We start from the raw sequence: 25,283 nt of genomic DNA, 5'->3' as shown, positions 1-25,283 counted from the left end.
TACTCCAGAGGGCCTCTTGGCCCCAAGTCCAGGGTCCCATTAGCACTTAGGCAGAGAACCCTTAGTGGCATTCCCAATTTTTGAGCACTGACCACTCTAGATTCTAGGTCTCAAAACGCTGGCAGCTGTCCTTGTCTGAATCACACCTGACCTGGCCACACATTTTGGAGAGAGGCTTCCCCACCTGGTAGATCTTCCATCACCTGCCAGACCTCTGTCACAGCTCCAGGGCTCATGCCTGGACCTGGGACTTTCGACTACTCAGGGAACCACTGTGCTTCTTCTTCAGTTCAGAATGATGGCAGAAAGGCCATGGAAACAGGAGTCAGGAGACAGGCACTTTAATGCTACTTTTGCCTCTGGGTTTGTTTCCTGTTGCTGCTGTTAACAAAATACCACTGACTTAGTGACTTGAAACAACACAGGTTTATTATCTTTCAGTCCTGGAAGTCAGAAGTTTGACTTGAGTCTTACGGAGTGAAAAATCAAAGTATTGGTAGAGCTGCATCCTCTCTGGAGGTTACAGGAGGGAATTTGTTTCCTCATCTTTTCCAGGTTCTAGACGTCACCTGCATTCCTCAGCTCATGGCTGCACCACTCTGGCATCTGCTGTCACATCTTCCTCTTTAACTCTGGTCCTTTTGCCTCCTTCTTATAAAGACCCTGTGATTATACATGGATAATCCAGGATAATTTCCCCACCTCAAAATGCTTAACTTAATAACACCCAAAAAGCCCCTTTTGGCATATAAAGGAACATATTAGAAGGTTCTGGGGATCAGAATGTGGACATTTGGGGGGCCATATTTTTGCCTGTCACAACCCCTAATTTTGCCGTGTGATCCTGACCAAACCATCCACCTCTCTGAACCTGCCTCTTCTTGTGTATTATGAAGAATTAAACTAATTCCTGCCTTTCAGCTCAGAAATTCTATGATTCTGTGACCGAGGGCTCACTAGCATACTTTGGGTGAGTTTGGAGCTCAGGTCAAGTGCCATCTCTCTATGGTGGGGACATCCTGGGAAAGCCAGACAGCCTGGGGCTGAGATCAGGGCCTGCAGCTCTCACTGTGCTTCCCTGCCCAGATTAGCCAAATATGTTAAATTTTATTCTGAAGAAACCTGGCACAACATCTGAATTATTTTTAGGGAATTACGTTTTCTGCTTTTTTATTCCCCTTTCCTTGAATAAAGCTCTTGAAGCAAAAGCTGTTCTTCCTGAATTGAGATTTGCTAATTCAATCTTTGAAACATTGTTTATTTTCTTTATTTTTTAAAAATATTTCATTTATTTTTAGAGAGAGGAGAAGGGAGGGAGAAAGAGAGGGAGAGAAACATAATATGTGATTGCCTCTCTTGTGCCCCCAACTGGGAACCTGGGCTGCAACCCAGGGACGTGCCCTGACTGGGAATCGAACTGGTGACACTTTGGTTCACAGGCCAGCACTCAATCCACTGAACCACACCAGCCAGGGTTGTTTATTTTCTCTTAGATGCTTTACTTAGGTAACATCACACTTTGTTATCCTTCATAATCTTTGCCATCAGCCACACTCAGTAGAATGGCCCCTTTCCCTCCCCCAGTGATATTCTAGCAGAGCTCAGACATACCCTCAGCTGGGTCCACTTTTCAGTCTCCAGCAAGGCTCCCTCCCCATCTGACCAGGCTCCTTTGAGGTGTCAGGAGTAGGGAGGGGTCTCCTTGAGCACCTGCTTCCCTTCCCTCCCTCTGCTGGGTCTCCACTCCTCAGCTTGGGGGCAAGAGGTGGAGGATGTAGAAGAATGGGCTGGAAGGAGCTGGGCAAGATGTCTCCCCTGTTCAGTGCCTCAGGGTCAACCCTGCTAATGGTTAGTATCATAAGAAGGGTTATCCAAATGCTGGCTGTCTCCAGGGATGAGACAAGCTTCCTCAGAGGCCTACAGGGCCTCCCCACTGCCCACTTCCCTCACCTGGGAACGTGGCAGACCTGCCATGCTCTATCTCTCCCAACCCTCCAGCTCCAGCCTCCATGAGCTCCCTCATTCTATCTGCCTGGCTCAGTGAGCAACTCAGTGGCCACAACCCAGGGGAACTTCCACCATTTGGCCACAATGAAGAGCAGTCCTTCAGGCTGCTCCACTCATTACCATGCTGCATAGGTAGACACACAGCAGAGAATGACATGCCAGTCATTCCTTCTTCCAATCATTCATTCACTCAACAAACCTTTATCAGTGACCAATGTTGAGGTGCTGGGAATATAGAAAACACATATAATCCTATTCTTGTGGAATTTACAAATAAGAAAATGATATGGTCAAAGGGAAGGGAGAAGGGATTGAGTAAGATAATTGGGATAAAGAGTGCCAGTGGCAAGAGGGAGTTTAAATGAGTTGTTCAGTGAAGGCCTCATGAAGGAGGTGAGATTTGAGTAAAGACTCATAGAAGGTGAGGAAGTAGACTCCATAGATATCTGGAGAAGACTGTGCTGGGCAGAGAAAGCTGGTGTAAAGGCCCTGAGCAGAAGCCTATGTAGGGTGTTTGAAGGACAGGGAGGAACCTTGGATGGCTCGGGCAGAGTAAACAAGAGGAGCAGTAGGAGGTGAGGCTGGAGAGGTGAGATGGTAGAAAAAGTGAATAAAGGACTGTATAGGCTACCATAAAGTCTCTGAATTCAATGGGAAGACACTACAGGGAACTGGGCACAGGAAGATGTGATGTGGATCCCTCTGGCTGCTCCATGACACAGACTATCTGGAAGCAAGGGCAGAAGCAGGGAGGCCAGTTAGGTGGCTGCTGGGTGACCCAGGTAAGGGATGATAGTGGCTTTCACCAGCAGGGTAGCAATGTAGATGGTGATAAATGGCCAGATTCTTGATATATTTTGAAGTAGAGCCAACAGAATTTCCTGACCTATTTGATGAGAAGTGTGAGAGAGTGAGAGAAGTTGAGATTTTTGAGCTGAGCAACATGAAAGATGGAGCTGCCATTAACTGAGATGGGAGGAAGAGAAGATTGGGCTGGGGGAGGGAGAGAATGTTCAGTTTGGATGTGTTCAGTCTGAGATGTCTATTAGGCACTCACGTGGAGATACCAAGGAGGCAATGGATATACGTGTATTAATGTCAGGGGAGAAGTCCAGCTTAGACATATAAGTTAAAAAGCCATCAGTAATAAAAGCCATGAGACATGGAACAGAATAAAGAGCCCAGAAATAGGCCCACATGTACATAGTCAACTGATGTTTGACAAAGACATAAAATCAATTAAGTAGAGAAAGATAAGTGTTTTCAACAAATATTGCTGGAACAATTGGATGTCCATAGTTTAAAAAAAATGAACGTAGACACTGACTTCCTTATATCTTTCATTAAAATGAACTCAAAGTGGATCACAGACCAATATGTAACAAAATGCAAAACCATAAAACTTCTAGGAGAAAATCTGTGGCCTGGGGTTCAGTTTTCAGATACAACACCAAGAACACAATCCATACCCATGAAAGAAAAATTGATATGCTGGCCTTCATTACAATAAAGCTGTGAGATTGGATAAGACCACCAAGGGAGGAAGTGCAGAGAAAGAAGAAAAGAGGCCCAAGGAAGAGCCCATTGAGTTCTCTAACAGTTACGGCATCTCCAAGAACAATCCCCTTGAACATCCATTGTTTGGGGATGGCCTGGGTTGGAGGCACAAATCTGGAAGTCCCCAGAGGCAGTATTTAGTGTACCCACCAACCTGTATGAGATCACCTGGAGGATGCCTCAGGCAGAAGAGAGAAGAGGTGGAGAAGCAAGAATTGGGACGCTCCAGCATTTAGATATGTTAGAGAAATGATCATGAGTAGCCAGCACAGACTGAATATGGAGCAGCAAGACAGATGAAGAGCAAAAGATGTTGCAATTGTGGAGGCCAGGAGGAAAAAGTGTTCCAGGAGGGTAAGAATGATCAACATGTCAAACGCAACTGATAAACTATGAGAGGCTGAGGGTCGATTACTGGACTGGCCACAGGGAAGTCACTGGCAACAACACTGTTGGCCATTTTGGTGGATTAGCAGATGCAGAGCCCTGCCCAGAGTGGGCTCAGGAGGGAACTGAAGAAGAGGTAGACTATTCTATCACAGAATTTTCTGAAAATGGAATCAAAGAGAGGGTTTGTGAAAATAGAAGTAGTTGCAACAAGTGTGCATCCAGATGTAAATGGTCCAGTGGGGAAGGAAGACTTGACAGTACAGGAGAGAATGAAGAAAACTGCAAGAGCAAAGGGTCCGCCTGAGAGAGGAGAGGAAGCAGTCCACCCCCAGCCATCTAATACTACAAGCAAGACTCAAATGCATCTGTGATGTTCTGAATTCCTCACAGAGTCTGCTTTGTAATGGCAGCTCATATCCTGAGGAGCACACGAGGGTACAAGTTACATCAACAACATGGAATTTCAGAGAGAAAAAAAATGGGTAAACAAACAAACAAAAGACAGTCACCCTATTTTTTATGGGCAGCTCTGTGATCATCTAGCCAATGACTCTTACCTTTCACAGAATATATTCAAAAGATGATAAGTGATAGGTGATTAATTATATCTTTGAACACATTAATTTCGTGAAGTTACCTTTTTTTTTTTTAATGGGCATGAACATCAACTCATGCAAAAAATAGTCAACTTGTCTGTGTTTGCTCCACCCCAGGTGCAGGACAGATGCTGTGTTTGCAAAACATCCCCTGTTTTACCAGCACATAAAACTGTTCAGACAGAAAGTAGATTAGTGGTTGCCTGGGCCTGGGGGTAAAAAAGGGATATGAATGCAAATGGGCAAAGAGATTCCTTTATGGAGTGATGGACATGTTCTAAAATTAATTTGTTGTATATGTACAACTCTTTAAACATACAAAAAACATTGAATGATATGTACACTTAGAACACAATTTTATGGAATGGAAATTATAGCTCATAAAACTCTTTTAAAAAGGAGAGAAAACTGGTCTGTGGCTCAGTGGACTGAGCGCCGGCCTGCAAACCAAAGGGTCGCCAGTTTGATTCCCAGTCAGGGCACATGCCTGGGTTGTGGGCCGGGTCCCCAGCTAGGGCTGTGCGAGAGGCACCTGATCAACGTATCTCTTGCACATCGATGTTTCTCTCTCTCTTTCTCTCTCCCTTCCCCTCTCTCTAAAAATAAATAAATAGATAATTTTTTTAAAAAGGGAGAGAAAAATGATCGGTAAAGACATGGGTTCTGTGGGAGGAAGCTGGGAGGCGATGCTGCCAGCTCCAGTCACTTCATAGACGCCAGGGCTTGCTTTCTGGAAACACCTAAGTCACCTGGCAGAAGGCAGTAAGCCCTCACTTAACCTCGTTGATAGCTTCTGTGACTTTAAGCTAAACAACTATAATGAAACAATTTTACCACAGGCTAATTGACATAAACAAGAGTTAAGTTGCTAAGGCATCTCATAGACATTATTAACAAAATGACATTGAATGAAACCATGTTATTCAAGGACCTGCTGTACTTGACCACCCATTCACAAAGGTGTTTATCAGCTAATAAAGAATGTGGTGGTGCTGGTGCTCTTGATAATTAGTTGCAGTCTTCAGGAATAAATAGATGAAGTTCACAAGGAAGAACCAAGGCTGTGCTCATCCAATCAAATTTTCAGCACTCATTCTGTTCAATTACACAGATTCGCCTTTCTGCTTTAAGGGTTAGCTCAGTGTTTTTATGGATTTGCTCTTCACTATCTCAGGAACTTAGAAACTCTGTCCCAGCCCACTGCCTAATAGGGTCCCCCTGGACTATAGGTTACTACTCCCAAAATGCAGCTCAGCATGGTCTCGTCCAGAAACTACCCTAAATTGGCGTGGGTTCTCCCTGAAAGCAAACCTACTAAAAGAAAGAAGAGGGCAAGCTTTGGCCGGCTTTTCCACTAATCCCCTAACCCCTCAAACCCACACCAGTAGCTGCTGTTAACAGTATGGAGGCTCAGCAATGGCCTGAAATATACGGTGCCAGTTGGCCAGCAGATAGCAGATTGTCTAGGTTTTCTAGGTTGGTTTTGCCTCTTTCTGGTTCAAGGCTGTAGGTCTCCTGAACTGGGCCATGTCTTGTCCCCACCCCTCATGCTACTTACATCTTTACTCTTCACTTACCTGCCCCCTTGCCAGATGACTGCATTTTACACCAAAACCTTCCACACCAATCTTTCTGTCTGACCTGTGCTGTTGAGAGCAGAGCCTTGGATCCTGGCTCCTTCTCTTATTCACGGAGCACCTTGGGCAAGCGACTTTATCCTTCCATGCTTCAGTTTCTTCTTCTGTTGTGAGAATTAAATGGGTTAGATCAAGGACCGTGTTTATTAGCACTTTATTTTTAGGCTGTACATGCAATAACCATTAGCTCTTCCGTGGTCAATGAACTGTCCCATTGCAATGCTTCTGGGAATCTTCAGGTTTGGGGCACTTTCCAGCTGTCTTTGGTATCATTGTTTATGGCCCAGAAATTGCTATTTTACTGTCAGAGATTTTTTGTTTTCTCTTCTCTTTCCTGTTGTTGCTGAAGTTTATGACGGCAGGGCTGCCACCTCTGGATAACAAACATCCTTCCTGTGGCTCTCTGCACCTCTTTCAGAGTCAGCCAAGGCCAGAGCAGCCTGCGTTGGCTGTGGCTCTCCCGTCTTCTGCTCTGTCCCCACGCCCCCTTAGCTATCTGGCAGAGGGCAGACGCAGAAAGAAGAGCTGTGTAGCAGGCAACCACACTGGTCACTACAAAAACCCTGTCCTCTGTAGGGAGTCATTTCCCCTTCCCAGCCCTAATTCTTTGCCCTTTTAAACCAGAGCTATTATTACTTCTGATTTGCATTGACTGGTCCCTTAGCAACCATTCCACGTTGAAGAGGATATCAACCTGCTTTGAATACTGTTAGATTTACCAAAATCTTAACTTCATCAGAGTACCACTTAAAACATGACCAGCAGAAATGTAAACAGTTATCACTACATCTGTGTACATGAATACCCTCCCTTGCAAAACAGCTTCAGGACAGCCAAGCTGACTAGGAGGCACATTTTTGATGAATCCTCTTTTTTCCTTGCCACCAATGAAACACAATCTCATAAATTTATTTACTTGTGAAATATTTGTAGACCCAAATCTTAAGTGCCATAGTTCTTAAGATTTAAAATTATATATCATATTTAAATAAGGTAGATAATTTCATAATACTTTTACATATTGATTAAGACTCCGCCTTTTCCAGAAAGGACTTAAACAGTGGTGTGCTGGTCGACTAGCTCTCTGAAAAAATAAAAAGACCTATTTTGTAGTGTCTGCCTATATCCATGGTGTAAATGCTTTCACTGTGGCGGATCTCAAACTATCAACTGTCTAGCAAGGGACTCACAAAATTCCTGAATAATTAACAAACACAAAGTTTCTAGCACACCATGGGGAAGGAAGGCAACCTAAAAGGATACATCAAAATGCATCATGGTAACATAAAGCAAAGGTAGGTGAAAAAGAAGGAATGAGACAAGGATAGAGGACAGGAGGAAAATCTAGCCAAAATGCATACTATAAAACCCTGTACACAGGTTTAATACTGACATTTGGCTTTAATAAACTTCTAACACTGAGAGAAGACACTTAACCAGGTTTGCAGTGTCCTGAAGATAAAAATAAGTCTCATGCTTAGAAGTGCCAGTTTCCTGTTCCTCAAGTAGGTCACATGTCTCCTGAGGGTGCCGGTAGAGCAAAGACTGTGTCACATAATGAATGTCCTCATCAACATCAGGGTGATGGCCTGACCTTGAGACTGCAATTAGGTGAAAGCAGTTCTGCAGATGCTGGGCCCAGTCAATCTAACCCCTGGCAGGTAGAGCTGTGGATGGATTCCACAGCCTTTGAGTCATCTTCCAGGATTTGCTAAAGACAGGACTGGTAAGTTGGAAATTGCTCTTCCAGGCTGATCTGCATACCTGAGGGTCTTTCTAGAAATTCCAGTGTTCACAACATTCGTATGATGGGGCTTCACCTCAGGACCCTGATCAAAACCCTGGTGCCCAAGAACCATAGCTTCAACCTTGAGTCAGTTCAAGTTCCAGCAAGATCAGTCCAGAGCCTTTGAATCCATTAATCCACAACCCTTTGAACCTTGTAGTCTGAATGGTTGACCACTCCCTTTGAGGGGGAGCCCCTGATTGGTCTGGTTCTCCAGCAGCCCCCGGGACTTCCCCGCCCTCCCCTTGTCTGCCTCGGCAGCCCCAGGCTCAGCTCACATAAGCACCGCAGGCATCTTCACCTATCAGCTCCATTTGGGTGGCACTTGCACTTAGTGGCACGGTGTGCAGAAGCACTTCTCAGGGTGAGAAAGAGTCCTGGTCCACTCAGTTGACTTGTGCCATCACCAGAAACACACAGGAGTTGATAAATGGCGTTTTGATCTCCTCCTTCCTGTTTTTTATACGTGGAAGTGAAGACAGGTGAGGAGAGGTGTTGAGCAGTTGACAGTAATTACTGAAATGCTCACACCAATGCCACCTAGAGTAGCAGCACCTCTCCTGTCATAGAGCCTCAGGCCACCTTTCCCCGGTTTTCCTCTCTGAAGACAGAGCCTCTCAAGTTTATACTTTGTTCCAAACCCTTGTGAGATGCAGGGACCCTGGCCTCAGCAAGCAGCAGACAGTGTCTCAAGACATCCGAGTCTGGGTTCAGAAGTGGCAAAGGTTGTCTCCTGGGGCCGGTAGGCCCATTCTTCCACCCTGGGTCATTTTACTTGTGACCGCAATGCTGCCTAGGCTGTGGATATGGCCAAGCCACAGCTCTGCAAGAGAACTCAAAGGCGTTTGACAGAGGCACGGTCCCAGCTTTAGTCCAACAGGGAAAAACATGCTGGAGGGGAGGAAACAGTCCTCTGTGCAGGCACTTGCGGGGTTTCTTCTGTTCCATCAGTTCTGACAGCCTTCTAGTAAATGCTAACTTCACACACAAATGACAGCCAGATATCAGAAAATATAAAAAATAAATAAAAGCCTATTTTCTTAAAAGAATTGGACTATTGCTTGGCTAATTTAAAGGAAAATATGTCCAGAACCCCCTATGAGCACTCTCTGCAGAAGTGTGTTCATACCTTTAAGGATCTTTCTGGAGTAAAGCCAATTAGTGGCTGCATTGAGTTAAGCACCCATCTGATCTCTCGGCATGTGGAACCCCACTCTCCTTCTCTGGTGCACTGAAATCGAATCTCAGATCAGCTGTCAATTGGTTGATGGATGCTGTAAAACTACAAACTTGTGGTGGAAATATGTTACATATAAGAAATATAGTTGCAGGAAGCTTCCCACCTGCCCAATTCTAGAGGCATCCCCAGGCAAATTATTTCTGGGGGGAGAATAAAAGAATGAGAATATTTTGATAGAACTTACCAGGCCCATCAAGGCACAATCTGGCATTGTCCATCCCAAGTAAATGCACATACACAGTTTTACAGTAGCTCCCCTCATGGAAGGTCGAAGTCCTTCCCTTGTGCCCTTTTCATTAGTCAAATGGAGTGAGCAATAAGCTTCCCTCTGTTTTCCACTCCACCCCATCCCACTCTCCTGTGCAGCATGTGAGGGCTTTGTGTGGGGTTGCAGCTGCAGGCAATTTGTGCACTCCCGTCCCCTTTGCTGTGGTGTCCAGGTTCAGGGACAGGCTCAGCGGAATGTGGCTTGAACACAGTAAAGCACAGGGCCATCATCAGGGGCAGCTGGCAGTACCCGCCCCAGCTGAGGGAAGCCACCTCAGGAAAAATCCAACACAGAGGAGAGCCAAGCTAGGAGAAGCTAAGAGAACTAGAGCCAGAGGCAGGACCTTGGTCAAGTCACTCCTGGAGTCCAGGAAGCACTTGGGTCTAATGTTCAAGCCTGTGCATTAGCTGGGATTTTCAGTAACCTGCAACCAAAAACATCCTAACTAAAACCCCACATGTGTTCAGAATTATTAAACAATTAATAGAATGGAAACGACCACCATCCTGTAGAACAGGCTTTAGAAATCCTGGCTTTGAGAGGTGTTATATGCAGAAAGACCGAACAACCAGCAGTGGCTGTATATGTTCATGGGGGCAATGATGCCTCTAGTAATCCCTGCATCATTTTCTACTTACACACTGCATCTAAGAAGATTTGAGTCAGCTCACAATGAAAGGACCTATGTATTAGGATAATTAAAACAAGAATTAAACATCCAGGGGAACAGATGAATATAACAGAAAACAACTGTGAAATATAATTGCCATACTGAACATACAGAGCATTCAAGCAGCCAAGGTTTAAAAAAAAAAAAAGTAGCTTAATTTTTATGTAACTCTTAATATCTGAAAAAGAAAAACATCCCTGTCTGGCAGCTGATGTGACACATTTTCCTTGCAGTAAGCAAGCTCTAGAGTGGTTGTAGTCAACTTGGAAAGTTCAGGCGCCTGAATGCTGACAGCTGAACCACTTCAGCTTATCTGTATTTACGGGGTCAACAAAAGTGTCAACATTAATCTAACTATTGGCAGCGTTAGAATGTTACCAGATTCTGTCAGAGAAATGTTCATGTCAGCACTTGCAAGAAAGTACAGCGGGCTGCAGTGACTTTTTTGGAGAAAGTACAATGTGACACCAGCACCTCAGGGCTGCAGCCCACAGCAGCAAGAGGCAGGAGGGCACACTGAGGGCTTGAGCTCCGCAGCCCCTCTGCGCCCCAAGGACAAACAGGGCAGGAAGGTGAAATGAAAAAGGAGAAGGGAGACCATGTGGGAACCCTCAGTGGGCAGCTAAGTTGCAGACCCTGACGTATGCAGCAGGAGAGAGAAAGTATATTTTGTCAGTGTGTCCTGACGCAGGGCTCCACCTTTCCCCAGAGAAGGATGCACACACAGAGAAGTTGGGTTCACTTTGAAAGAGAAGGGAGCTCTGGACACAATTTGGACTAGGAGCCTGTTGTTGGGTAACCACAGCTAATCTTTATTGAGCATTGCACTCTGCAAGGTCAAGTACTAATATTATCCCCACAAGGATAATAATATCCGATGAGGAAAGTGATGCTTGGTTTTTTGATGGAGCTCTCACAGCTACTCAGTGAGGGTGCTAGGGGTCTGGTCTGAGTGGCTGCAGAGCCCACTGCTTGCCTCCGGCCCATCGTACGCAGCTGCAGGGGACAGTTCAGTGTGAGTTGTGACAGCTGCTCCAGCTTGCGTTGCACCTTTCCTCATTCCCACACTATTTCACTCTACCTGCAGCCCAGAAGCACAAGACAGTGAAGAGCTCCAGGTAGCCTTCAATCAGGAGGCAACAGGACCCAGAAGAGGAATGCTCCGGGCCCTGGCCTGGGCAGATGGCTCTGAGAGGCAGCCCCGCACACTTTCCACAGGTCCTGACAGAGCGGAGTTGGCTACCTAGAGAGTTCACCTCCTCGCACACACTTACTTGCCTTTTCTCCTTCCTGTCTCACTCTCCTCGCTCCTGGGATCGTCTCCAAAACACGCTGCCTGCAGCAAAGCCCTTGACTCAGGCTCTGGCGAAAGCAAAGTTAACCAAGAGAAGGCCTCAGCAAAGGGATGTCAGAGATCCGAAAAGACAGCTCACCAGATTCTTAGCAGAGTCAGGCTGTTATTGTGAAAGCCATTGACTACCGCCCTGCTTGCTCTGTCTGGAGAGAGAGGTTGCAGAGGAGGAAGAGGTTTTCAGGGAAGGATGGACTCCGTGCTTAGCCAAAGGCAAAAGATTTCAATGAACAAATATGTCTGACTGAACTACATTATTTCCTGAAGGTTGACTTGTGTATTTCTAAAAATGTCATGACAGGACTCACCAGACCATGGAGTTGTTGGGACTATGTGTGGAGTTCTCAATAAATGCATTTCAAAGTACTCTTTTTCTTGGGCAGTTGTATACAAAAGGCTGATGAAATGGGTCTCTGTAAGGCTGCTTGCCAGTTTTCTACTAAGTGGTGTGATTTGAAGCCGGGGGGAAAAAGGGCATGTCAACTCTTTTTGCACATTTTAATGCTATAGACACCCAGTAAGTAAGTAAATAAATTAATTAATTAAATAGAATCTCTGGTACCTGGGAAGAAATCTAATTTCCAAGTTCTCAAAGATGCCACATTTTTTACCAGCTGTTTGCTAAGTGTGCACCAATGCACGGAGAAAGAGACCTTTCATGCCTGCACTATATTTATGCAACTGTATCCATGGTCACTACAGACCCAGGGGTTTACCTGGGGACAGCAAACAAGTCTACTGCCAGATAAGATGTGGGAGCTCCTCCTGAGCAAGGAAAGTCTAAGATTATTTTTATTTTCCATCCACCACTCTTACCTCAATGATTCAACTTATAGTACAAGACACTATTCAGAAAATAATATGCTATTAAAGAATTTCATTTCATGGTACATTTAATGAGAAAGTTCTCCAGCAAAAGGAGGCTAGTTTTCTCAGACACAAGAGGGCGAGAGCTTCCAGAGATTCTGGTGTTTCTGAGCTGCTCACAGAAAGATGGGATCCAGGCCTGAGCCCCTGAGCCTGCAGGAGGGGATGCTGACCAGTCAGTGCTGGGGTCGCTGAGCTTGGATGGGGGCCCAGTGTGCCTGGAACTTAGAGCTCTAGGAGGAGGTAGTGGGGTAGCTGGTGCTGGAGTCTCTCACTGGGGCAGGATGACGCTGGCTTTGCAAATGTTGCAAAACCTACAAACAAGGATCAAGCTTTTGGAGAGAAGTTCTCAGGCACCTCAGCGGGGGAGGGGTTCTGGAGAAAGTCCCTTCCTCCTACAGCTTTGTAGTTTCCATCTAGTGCCCCTATTGGTAGAGCCTAATGGGTATCGGCTTGTAAAGCAAAAGTGAGGTTTGCAGCATCCCAGCCCCAGCATCACAAGAGAACAGAACGGGTCTGCAGCTGAGACAATAGTTTAGTGACTAACAGCACTCTACAAGACTGTCATCCTCAGAATACGAAAGCTCTAATTTTCAAATATTTCCCGTGCTTGCAATTCAGTGAAAAAGTAAAGTATCAAGGAAGCTGTGGAGGAACTGTTGTCTTGCATTATGTTGTCACAAGTGTGCTCAGCTCACAGGTGGGCTTTGGATAAAAACTGGAGACAGTGAGGGACGCAGCGCCTACATATTTTAGCAACTTCAGTAGCAACCAAGTAGAAGGATACACTGAAGAACTGCATTGTGTTAGAGATGCACAAACAATATACAATGTTTGGATACCACCGGAAAAATGAAAGGACATGGATTATGGCAGAGAAGAAGGAAAAGGTAGAGTTTTTCAGGCATTTAAGAAAGTGTTGCGCCTCATGTGAAAAGATTGCTTCGCACATGAAAAAAGCAGCCACATTAAACTGCCTACAGGTCTGAAGACCAATGTTCTTTGCATTCTGTGAGAAGGAGGCAAACTGGAAAGCAGGCCAATGCTTGGAACTGTTCTGTGCCCACATGTGCCCCCTCCCAAAGGGTTGACCGACCATAGTCCTGCGGCCACACCCATGCTCTCAAATAAAATAATCCATTCAGTTGAGTAAGATCAAAAACATAGTAAAATGTTTGGAATGATTTCTGTTCAAAGGCACAGGGCACATGCATGTAAAGGACTGACATTTATTAATCCAGAAAATTTGCATTCAAAGACCCTGGATAGTCAAGGGGTTACTAAGAGTTGAAAAGAGAAAGTCAGCAAATCCTAGGGAAATGGACTCTGAGAGAAGATTCACACTCACAGCCAATGCCTGAGAGGGTGAGGACTTCTTGAAACCTCAGAGTGGAAATCCTGGCCCCTTCAAGGGGAAAAAGACCCTCCCTCCATTTCCCCTGGCCTCCTTTCCCAGCCTTGTGGCTGCACCAACCTCTGCTTCACCTGCAGTCACCCAAGGATTCGTGGCTTCTGGAGTGATTACTATGCACAGCCTTTTCCTATCAAATGATGATAAACGGGATTTAGGTTTAGGATAAGAAAATATGACAAAATTATGGAATTAATGTGCAGGAATGCCATAGGGTAAATGCATAATGCACTTTCTAAACATCCCCACAGCTCTAGCTGCCTATGACTCTAGTTTTGAACTCTATTTTTTGTTTTTGTCGTTTTTAGCTTTGGCCACTTGCTTCTATGCAGGGTGGATGTTTTTCAAGTTCAAAGTTAAAATTATGCCTTTCATCTTTCTTATAAGGTTTTTCTAATCTTCACTTGGCATTCATGTGCTTCTGGCAACAGACACTTCTATCCATTGTGACTCAACCCAACTGAAGAAATTTCGATGCTTTGTGGGTGCTTTAATTAGTTTTTTGGGAAAAAGTAATTATAATGTGGTCAATAGTCTTTCAAGACGTCAGATACCTCTAGAATATCTTTCCTCCTCGGCTCCTACAGACAAAGAATGAAGGAACTTAGAAGTCTCAGGCAACTGGTGAAGCTTCCAAATTGTATGCCAGACTTTGGGGCATATAAAGCATGCTTCTGTGAGAGAAGTCTACTACTTTAGTCAGATTCTCAGAGAATTTCTTGACCTCAAAAAGGCTGTGAATCCTGAACCTGTCTAAAATCTGTTATATGAATAAATACAAGAAAATTAGTAAGTGAATAAAATGTTATTCTTTTAAAAATATTTTTTTAATTTATTTTTAGAAAGAGGAAGGGAGGAAGAGAGGGAGAGAAACATCAATGTATGGTTTCTTCTTGTGTGCCCCCAACTGGGGACCTGGCCCAGTTATGTGCCCTGACTGGGAACTGAACCAATGACCCTTTGGTTTGTAGGCCAGCACCCAATCCATTGAGCCACACCAGCCAGAGCAAATGTTGTTCTTTTTATAACTTTTTTTTATTATTGATTTTGAGAGAGAGAGAGAGAGAGAGAGAGAGAGAGAGAGACAGAGAGAGAGAGAGAGAGACAGAGAGAGAGAGAGAGAAACATTAATTTTATTACTCCACCTATTTATGCATTCATTGGTTGGTTGATTCTTATATGTGCCCTGACTGGGGATTAAACTCACAGCCTTGGTGTACCGTGATGATGCTCTAACCAATTGAGTTACCCAGCCAGGGCCAAAAAATGGTGTTTTGTCTAGCTTTTGTTGTCCATTCAATTTCTTTTCCCCACCCCATTCACCTTGCACCTCACCCCCACACACAATTAGCTTCTTTAAACATGAATAGCCAGTCACAATTTTTCTGAACTATGTCCTAGGGGTTCAGCAAGTTCCTTTTGAACCACACACGGTCAATGGTTGATCTGCAGACCCCACATTCCCTGGGAGGGACATCCTGGGGAATAATTGTCTCCATCTCACACAATCCCTGTGCCTTTGTGTGGAACAGCCCCTCAAGCTGTGGGTGGGAGGGAGTTCTCAGAAAAGGACAGCTATTCCTACATAAAGTCAGAGAGATGGTGCTGGGCAGAGGGGAGCAAAGGGGAAAAAATTGGAACTATTGTAACAATATAATCAATAAAATATACTTAAAAAAAAAAACAGGTCAGAGAGAGAGTGGACAGGAGAAAGAGGCTGCAGAATGAAGAGGGTGGAGGAAAGTGGAAGAAAGGCAGCTCTGGCCCATTGTGTACCTCTCCTCCAGGCCCAGGCTGAGCTTTTGGTCAGCTGCCCACACAGAGGCCAGCCCTAAAGCCTGACATTTATACACAGGCACACATACCACCGCCACCTCTACCTCCACCGCCGCCACCACCACCTTCTGGGGCCTGCCAGCTCTTGCAAACACTTTTATTCATTCAATCAGCCAACACTTGGGAGGCTCAGTTACAGGCCAAGCATTATACCAGACACTGAAGATCAAAGTTTAGTAAGCTCAGGGTCTGAAATGATGGCAAACAGACACACACGTAGAGGTTATGTTGCAGCTCTGTAAGTACTATCACCAGAGTAGGACAAGGGCAATGCACATCTCTAGGGGGTACAATTGTGGGAGTCTGTGGGAATCTCACTCCTCTCTGCATTGTTCCTTCACTATGTGAACATAGCCCTGAGTTGTACCACCCAAGGGCCCTGGATTTGTAGAAGATGTACTGATGGCAGCCATCACCACCCTATTGTGATGATGGCAGGATAGGATCCTACACCCCATCCACCATAAATCTGCTGCCTGCACTATCTGCTCCATCGTGTGTCCTACTATAGCCTTTTAGAGGCCATCACACTTAACCCTATTAGATACATGGGCAAAACATATGAACAACCAATCTACATGCCTATAAAGAGATACCTAGTGCCAATAGTTGTAAAAACATTGCAAATAAAAACAATACCAACAGTTTTAAAGACTGTTAACATCCAGCAGTGATGAGGGTGTAGGGGAATGCACTTTTCATACATTTCTGGTGAGGGTATGAATCTTTACAATTTTTGAAAAATACTCTGATAATATTCAATAAAATTAGAAATACACATCACTTTTGACCTATGAGTATCACTTTGGGAAATTTCTTCTCTATGAATAAAAGCATCGGCTTTGTTTATAATGGCAAAGAAAAACAAAACTGGAAACATCCTAAATATCCACATATGATACTGTACCAAGGAAAATAGCACATGCATAAAAAAGAGTAAGTTTCACTTATTCATATTTGCCTAGAAATATACCACTGATGTATTATTGAGAGGAAGGAGTTAGGTGGAGCACAAAGGATTTTTAGGGCAGTGAAACTACTCTGTATGATAGAATAATGCTGGATACTTGTCATTATATATTTGTCAAAACCAACAGAATGTGCAACACCAAGAATTAACCTAGTGTAAACAAAACTGGAAAACATCCTAAATATCCACAATAGAGGAATGGTTGGAAAAAATATGTTATCTGTATCAAGGAATATAACACATCCATAAAAAAAGAGTAAGTTTCATTTATCTATATTTGCCTAGAAATAAACTTTGGGTGATAATGATGTCTCAATGTAGGTTCTTTTTTGTTTTTTTAATCCTCACCCAGGGGCATTTTTTCATTTCTAGAGAGAGAGGAAGGAAAAGGGGGAGGAAGAGAGAGAAGCATTGATTGGTTGCCTCCTGTACACACCCATACTGGGGATCATATGCCCAAATTGGGGATTGCACATGCCTGAACCGGGGACCAAACCGACAATGGAGGTATGTGTCCAGACCGGGAATTGAACCCACAACCTTTTGGTTACCAGACAACACTCCAATCAACTAAACTGCATCGGCCAGGGTTCAATGTAGATTCACTGATTGTTAACAAATATCTTACTCAGGTGAGGGCTGTTAGTAATGGGGGAGGCTGTGCGTGTGTGGGGGCAGGAGGTTATATGGAAAATCTCTGCACTTTCTGCTCATTTTTTCTGTGAATCTAAAACTGTTCTAAAAATAAAGTCTATTTAAAATGTGTTATAACTCTAAAAAATTCTAGTAGAGGTGGCTCTTCCTCCCGAGATCATGCTCATCCTTTCTTCTCTCTCCCAGGTGCATCTTCTCAGTCTAAGGGTCCTCACAGGACTTGCAACCAGGGGAGCAATGGGCAGCAGCAGCCCATCTCAAGCTCACCCCCTGAATCTGTCTCTCTCCAATAGCCCCCTTTCCTCTGACTTTCCAGTGAGTCAAAGCAGCCCCACCTAGGCTCCCTCCTGTTGCTTCCTCATCCTAAGCCCTTTCTTATTTCACTGTTCCCAGTTTTAATAAAGGTACTCTCAAAATAATAAGTGAATAAATAGATAGATAGATAAATAATTCTAGTAGAGTTTTTAGTTTTAGATACAGCCTATTTGGAAATGATTGTCATATAGGATTAGTCAATCTGGGTCCTGCCATTCAAGGGGATGCAATGGAACAGTTAAAAAATAAATAAAATGGAGCTCTATATACTGCAATAGAAATATATTCCAGACCTAAAGATAGTTTTAAAAAAAGATGCCATAATGATACATACAATTTGACATCATTTGAGTTAAAATAGAAGAAATCATGCATGTGTGTTTGTTAATGCACAGAAAATTTCTGTAAGGAGTGTAGGGAACCGCTCCTTGTGGTTTAGGGAATTATAGCCCTGGCCTGAGCATGACTGCCACCGGCACCCTGGCTGTGCTTGTCTTTAAGTCTCAACATAAGGCTGTGCAGGAGATGTAACCAAAAGCCACTCAGAGGGTTTCCGTGGGAATTAGATTTAAAAAATGCTTATTATGCTTTTATAACTTGCTCTGCTTTTCTTATCTCTTAATGTAATATAAACAATCTTTAGCAAGAAATATATAAAACCTTGCACCTAATGCCAGTGTGGCATCAAGATATTTGATAGACCCTGACACAGACTGGGCACTGTGCTCTCTGCACTGGTACATGTAATCTGTTATTGTCAACTGTAATCCAAACTCCTAAAAGCTATTGATGATTCATGAATTTTGACCTTGTATCTCCCATGCGTATCCTCCTCAATAAAAGGCATGAGGGAAGAAGGTCTGATTGCTGTTCTCCCCTAGAGAGAGCAGCCACCTTCCTTCCCCCCAGACATAATATAGCATCCTGGGTAGATTTGTTCCACCATGGTCATGAAACCTCTGCTGGACAGAGTAGTTTCCAACCAGGCCTAGGGTGTTGGAGGCACCTCCGCCTCAAGGAGGGTGGAAGATTCTTAACTGTGGTTGTCTACCTCTCCAGGATGGGGGGAGGTCACATACTCTCCTGTCTGAACTTTATGACAGCAGAATAGCTTATAAATGAGTAAAAACTAATTATTTTAGAAAAAGCAATTTTTTCCCTTGTCTCATATGAATGGACTGCACTGAAATGTGAGCATATATTCTGACCAGTGGTCATAAAGCTTGTGTCAGCCTCAGGCTCAAAAATCAATCATCAGTTTCTATATGTGGTGCCACCTGCCCCTTAGGAAGGTATGTCACCACCGAGTAAGAGTGTGTCCAACTTAAAGAATTATTGTGATACCTACATTTATATAATGCTTTATGGTCTCGGAAGGGCAAAGAGTTCTCTGTGAAAAATTGGTCTTTATGGACGTAGTATATAATGCAAGCAGCACTTTTAAAGGTCCATCATAAACAGGATGGCAAACCTGTCTTCACTATAAACACCTACAAAAAGTATCAAATAAATGAATCAACAACTCATAACATCCCTGTCCATAGCTAGTAAATAAGCAGCTATGAGAGAGCCACCTAACAAAAATTTAAAAACCCTCCTCACATGGACAATTACACATACCTTTGGTTAAGGCACAGCCTAGTACAAATTACAAGTGTGTTTTCAAAAGCACCCAAATGTCACTGGTTTTTCTCTCAAGCTGCCTTTGTTCCAGGGAAGCAGTCTAAGCTCACGCAAAAGCAGCATTTGGGGATCATGTAACATGGAACATAGGGAAACACCCAATGCTTCCAACCTCCCACTCACCCCAGACAGAGCAAAACCAGGTACATACAACATGGGGAGACTTTTGGTTATCCTTGTTATATAATTGTTGTAGGCAGTTAGACAGGCATGAGCAAAGTAGGCATAATAGGCCAGGTGCAGAAGATCACCAGGGCAGAAAGCCCTGGGTGCCTATCAGACCACTGTAGGGTGGGACCTCACCCCAGCATGACCTGTCCTCCCTTAACTTATCACTAGTCATGTGGTAGACCTTAGAGGGGGAGCAAAGGGGCTGGAGAATAGTCTCATAGGACTCCCATATCAGCCCTTGCACGACCGCTCCCTAAGCATTAGCCCTCAGGACAATGAGGTTCTGACCCGCATCAAATAACCTTAGGAACAAGGCCTTGGGTTTGCTTACCACAGAGACAGAGTTTTGGTCAAACTAGAGATAATTTTTAGGCCTCAGCTGTGTTTCAGCTCCAGGCCCAGAAAAGCAGCAAGGCCACGTGGGCTGATGCCATGGCTGACATCAGAACCAGCTTGCATGACTAATGACGCCTGCCTTAGTGTTGACAGATCAGTAGAGACCACAATCCTGGAAGGACACACCGTGAAAGCTGATGAATATTCTATTGAGATACTCCCCTGGGATCTCCCCTATCACACACCAGGGCCTTCCCCCACCCCTTTCTTTCCCCAATGTGTGCTCTCTCCTTGCCCCAGGGGCATATGTCCTTGCTTTCTTTCTCCTAAGTTCCAAGGGCCCTTCTTCTGTCTCTGTAACTTGCTTGCTGAGCCCATGCAGCCCAGCTGGCTCACATCTTCTACCTCTGTGACTTTCTGCATAAAATTTTGCTTGTATTTGAGTCTTGGCTCTGAATTCTTTCTTAGCCAGAACTCAAGTACTGAGGTTGATGAACCAAGGGTCCAATCACTGGTAACATTCTGGTGCCATTTTGCTGCCAACATAATCAGATAATGTTCCTCTCAATTCATGATCTTGAAAAAAGTTTTATAGAATTTTAAAAGAAGCTTTTAAATGTAGTAACATTAGTGAAAACTTTTCAGTGGAAAAGAATTCTCATTTTATGACAGACATCTATGGGAACGTATCACTTGACTGATTGATCAAGATCTTCAATTCCACAAAGAAAGCACAAAGTTGTTTATGTAAGTTAAAATTAAAAAGTAACGGTCATGACTGCTATTTACTGAGCACATGCTCATGTTCACAAGCACTCTCTCTTTAATCTTCACAATAACTCTACAAAGTGGGTACTATTAGTACAATTTTACAGATGAGAAAACTGAGGCAAAGATGAAAAGCCTACTCAAGGTTACAGCCAAGAAGAGGTGTATCCAGGACTTGATCCAGTTCCTCAAGAGCTCAAGGCCCATGTCCCATTCTGGACAGGGCTGACTGGATATAAGGCATAAGGGATATGCACCCAAGTCAGAGCACAACAATGACCTTGCAGTGACCTGGCTGGACAGTGAGCTGATTCAATTAGGTTTCTTCTCTGAAAACAGGGCTAGTGAACTGACAGCTCACAATGTGCTCAGAGTGGGGGCCTGAGGCAGCCTGAGGTCATGCAGGCACAGACTCTTAGGAGCAGAGAAAGAAGAGTGGGAGGCAGAACACAGTAGTTCTGTGGGCGGTCCAATCTCATCAATGCCAAAGGATAAGAGTGATGATCCCATACAACCGTGCTCCTGTGGTCCGAGAGATCCCTTTCCTGTTTCAAGCTGTCACCAAATGACTGGTGGCTAAGGACAATTGTTACCTCCCTTCTTCATCTGGGATAACCATCCCCTTCCTCTGTGGTAACAGACTTCTACCATATCCAGTGAGGCCAAAGGCCCAACTAATGAACCTCACTTCTTGGTCATCTTGGCATTTTGAACCAGGGGGCAAATTATTGTGTTTCAGTACAATTCATTTATTATTATTTCTGACAATTCTGTAAATTTTCAGGACTTAGATGGCTGGTTCTTGTGTTGGGGCTGGTACATGCAAGATGGCTCCATGCACATGACTGACACCTCAGCAGGGGCTGCTGGAGCAGCTGGGGACTGGTTTATCCCCAGAGGGTGAAAACAGAAGCGGCAAGGCCTCGTAAGGCTATCTGATGCACTCTACCAGTCAAAGCAAGTCATAGGGCCAGTCCAACTCAAGGAGAAAGGAAATAGACACCACTGCTTGATGGGAAAAGTGACATGAGCATACAATAATTATTAACAGCTATCTTTGCAGATAATCTACCACAAAATTAAGTGGAAGTTGTTAAATCTTATTCAACTACCATGTCTGTTTTGTCCTTGTTCCTGTCTAGAATGTGGGTGCGATGACTAGAATTTCAGCAGTCATATTGCAACCATGAGGCAACCTGGAAGAGGTGAGCTACACACTAAGAATAGCGGAAAGAAAGAGGGAAATTAGGTTCCTGGGGAGACAGAGTAGCCGCTATACTGGCCAGGGACTGCCTACTTCCAGAGTGTTTACACATTATTTAAAAAACAAAACAAAACAAAAGAACAAAAAACCAAAGACCTCTGTGTTACTTAAGCAATGGTTATTGGTTTTCCAGTGGTCATAGCCTCAAATATGAACAACAGAAGAAATCACATAGCCTACAACACGACATTTCCTGCTTTTTAAAAATACTACTAATAGCACATGTTCTGATTAATTGCTAAATTCCATTAGAGCCATATAAAATATACTAAAGCAAGATTCAAGGTAGAGGTTTAGTGACAAGTGCTTTGCCTCTAAGATGCTAAGAGTCAGTCCCTGGGGGCCTCTCACAAGGTGTTAAGAGGCTACTTAATACTTCCATATAAACACCTCCTGGGAAAAATATTTTTAATTTCTCTTAGCCAAAACTAAGATTGACTGTCTCTTCTGAACTCCCCACCATTTAGGAAGAAATAGTGCACACAGACCAAATGGGGTCACCATATCCTCTCCCTCAGTTTATTACTTCCCATTCAATTAACAATCCCTCTCCAATAATTAAGGTTTTGTTACCATGTCTGATTCATGGAAATGTAGCTTTCATTTTCCTCCCAATTTTAAATTTTTTAAAAATCTTTACCTAAGAATATGTTTTTATTTATTTGAGGAGGGAGGGAGGAAGAGAGGAAAGGAGAAATAGAGAGAGAGAGTGTGATGTGACAGGGATATATCATTGTATGTGCTAACCAGGAATTGAACCTGCAACCTAGGTATGTGCCTTGACCAAAATCAAATCCACAACCTTTTGGTGTATGGCACAATGCTCCAACCAACTGAGCCAATTGGCCAGATCTCCATTCCAAATTTTTAAAACACCAAGTAAATAGGCAAGTTTTAAAACACAAGAATAGGATTTTTACAGGTATCCATAGAACTCTAGGACACCCAGGTATTCCCAGCCTGGGTGGAGGGGGCGGGGCACACATGCAATGACTAACTGCCCCTCAAGACGTTAAGTGCAAGAACAGGGGAAATGGCAGAATCGTAGCATATTTCTTTTGAAAAGTAGCTGAACGTGGCTATGTTATTATTTCAGTCATCTTTTGCATAGGTTTTGACAAGTATTTTATTAGACTTTTGCATAGATTTCAAGTTATTGGAGTATTTTATATTTCTGTTTACTTTATAAACTAGTAATTAGCTATCTAAAACAAATGGACACATTCTTGAAATATACTTAAATACGAGGTGGGCAAAAGTAGGTCTACAGTTGTAATACAAATAAATAGTACAATAATACAAAAAGAAGACACATACTCACAACTGTAAACCTACTTTTGCTACCCCTGTATAATTGGAGCACTACTGCTGCTATATACGGTATTATTAAGAGGGAGTAATAAATAATTTGTTGTGCTGTTTTGCAACACTTTAATTTTAAAGTCTAATTATGCTAAATGCTTTTCTAGAGAATCCTCTTTGAATGTTCACCAGGGTATAGAAAATCACAGCTCTTTGCAACTTATTTCCTAATTCGATTAAATGTTTGATCATTTGCACAAAAGAAAACACGTTACCTACACGTTGCATACTTTTTTTTTTATTCCTACTTCGATAACCTTAAATTTTCAGCGATAATCAAAGCGCTCTTAACCAAGGACCTCCGTGAATTCCAGTGATCTGTTCAGGGTCATGCTCTTCCCCCTTCCGCCCTCCCCCCTGCCCGCCTCCACACACATACAGATGTCCACCCGCACAGCGCTCTGCCCCTAACCTGTGCACCCCACCGAGCTGTGGGATCCACCCGCCTCTGTGTTCACGCGGTCTCCTTCTTTTCTTTTTTTCTCTAATTTTTTATTTCCCATATCTTTTCTTATCTTTCTGTTCCTTGCTCCGCATTTCCAATCTCACACTGCTTCAGCATTCACTGACTTCCAATTTTAAAATACCCTTGAAGTGGTGGCTATTCCCGTCTGCCGCTCATCATTCAATCACGCAGTTACTCAAAACTCAGGGGGCACAAACCCGGGCTCTACCACTGATTACAAAATAAACGGTTTAGCCAAGGACCTCAAGAAAACGATTACTGTTCAGCACTGATAAAATAACCCCTCTCCCGCCCCTCCCACACACTTCATCTCATTAGCAGGACTTATTTTTTAAGGTTAGTAATACTATGAACGCACTTGGTAGAAGGTGGTGCTTTCTGATCTCCTGACCCCCCAGCCCTGGAAGACACAATTGTGCCCAGGCCCGTATCCTAAATCGCCAGCCGGCTTCGCTCTCTGCTTCAACCCATTTTGCCCACTGACTGCTCGAGTCCAGTGACCCGACTCCGACCCAGACGCTAGAGTGGCTGGACGCGGGGCTCACTTGTTTCCGTCGCGGACCCGGACGCGGGCTCACCTGGTCACTCGCGGACTCGGGCATACACTCACGTGGATCACGTTCGGACCCCGGCCCCGGTTCACTTGGTCACTGGCGGAGCCCACCTGGGTTCGCCCCTAGTTCCTGCGCCGCTGCGGCCGCTCTGGAGGAGGCTGCTGCAGCTCTGCATGCGGGGCTGAGAGGTCAGCAGCGAGTTGCAGCCAAGTTACTCCGTGTTCCTTGAAAAGGACAGCTGCTGGGAATAGGTAAACTCTATTACGCGGGGCCTTTGTAATCCGAGTGACCCCTCTAGGCCAGTTTCCTCCCTGCGCTGACCGAGAGAGCTCTCCTAGGCGCGCTTTCCCTCTTTCCCTTTGGTTAGGGAATTCGCTGCTAGGCGCGGGGGGATCATCGGAAATAGAAAACTACTTTTTCCCCCTGCTGTTGACTATGAGGAACTGCATGCGGTGGAACAAACCCGTAACAAAGGTTTCCTTCCTCTCTGGCAGCTAAGATTGGGGTTCTTCTCCCAATCCCTACATCAAAAGTTTTGAAAACTTTCTGTTTTATTCATTTCACTTTTTAAAGTGCCATATTAAAAGAAGGAAACTCATTTTAGCCTCCATATTAATGAGAATGAGGAAAATTAAGACACAACCTTTTTTTTTTTCTGTCTAAAATTATGGAAAATTGCAAATATACGAGTAGGCAGAAGAGTATAATGAGGTTCTAGCGTTGGGCAATGATGGACTAACCTCTCAAATAACAATTATAAAATCTGAGTAAAACATTTAAAAAAATTATTTTAAGACTTTGGTGATTGACCAGAAGAAGGTAGAAACTGGAGAGAGACACCACCCTTGAAAGATGAATGGAAATTGTTGAGATTTGTGAGTCTGTGACTTGACATTTGAGGAGAAACCCCAATCCATGAGCATCTCCAAGTGCAGAGAGCCACAGCCTGACTTGCTTGAACAGAAGAGTAGACAGAATTTGAGGCCAGTAGAATTGAAAAGTTGTGGGGTGGGGGGGCTGGTAATCCAGGGAGAAAGCCTTTGAGAGAATATGTGTTGTATTAGTTTTCTATTACTTCCACAACAAATTACCAGCAGCTGAGTGGCCTAAAACAGCACATTTAT

The 25,283-nt window shown here is 44.0% G+C and overlaps 1 long non-coding RNA gene across 1 annotated transcript; it reads right to left on the bottom strand.

Annotated features, from left to right (window-relative positions):
• Window positions 1-446: 446 nt before the first annotated feature.
• LOC150002655 (uncharacterized) lies at window positions 447-24,516 on the bottom strand. Its single transcript, XR_016512631.1, has 3 exons — window positions 24,184-24,516; window positions 6,128-6,291; window positions 447-663 (listed from the first exon to the last, which is right to left on the bottom strand). It is a non-coding gene; the product is annotated as an uncharacterized LOC150002655 (long non-coding RNA).
• Between the last annotated feature and the right edge of the window lie 767 nt (window positions 24,517-25,283).

Source organism: Furipterus horrens, unplaced genomic scaffold, assembly GCF_987537825.1.
Source record: "Furipterus horrens unplaced genomic scaffold, mFurHor1.1.pri manual_scaffold_8, whole genome shotgun sequence".
Lineage (NCBI taxonomy): Eukaryota > Metazoa > Chordata > Mammalia > Chiroptera > Furipteridae > Furipterus > Furipterus horrens.
This window is presented reverse-complemented; position numbering and strand designations above follow the sequence as displayed.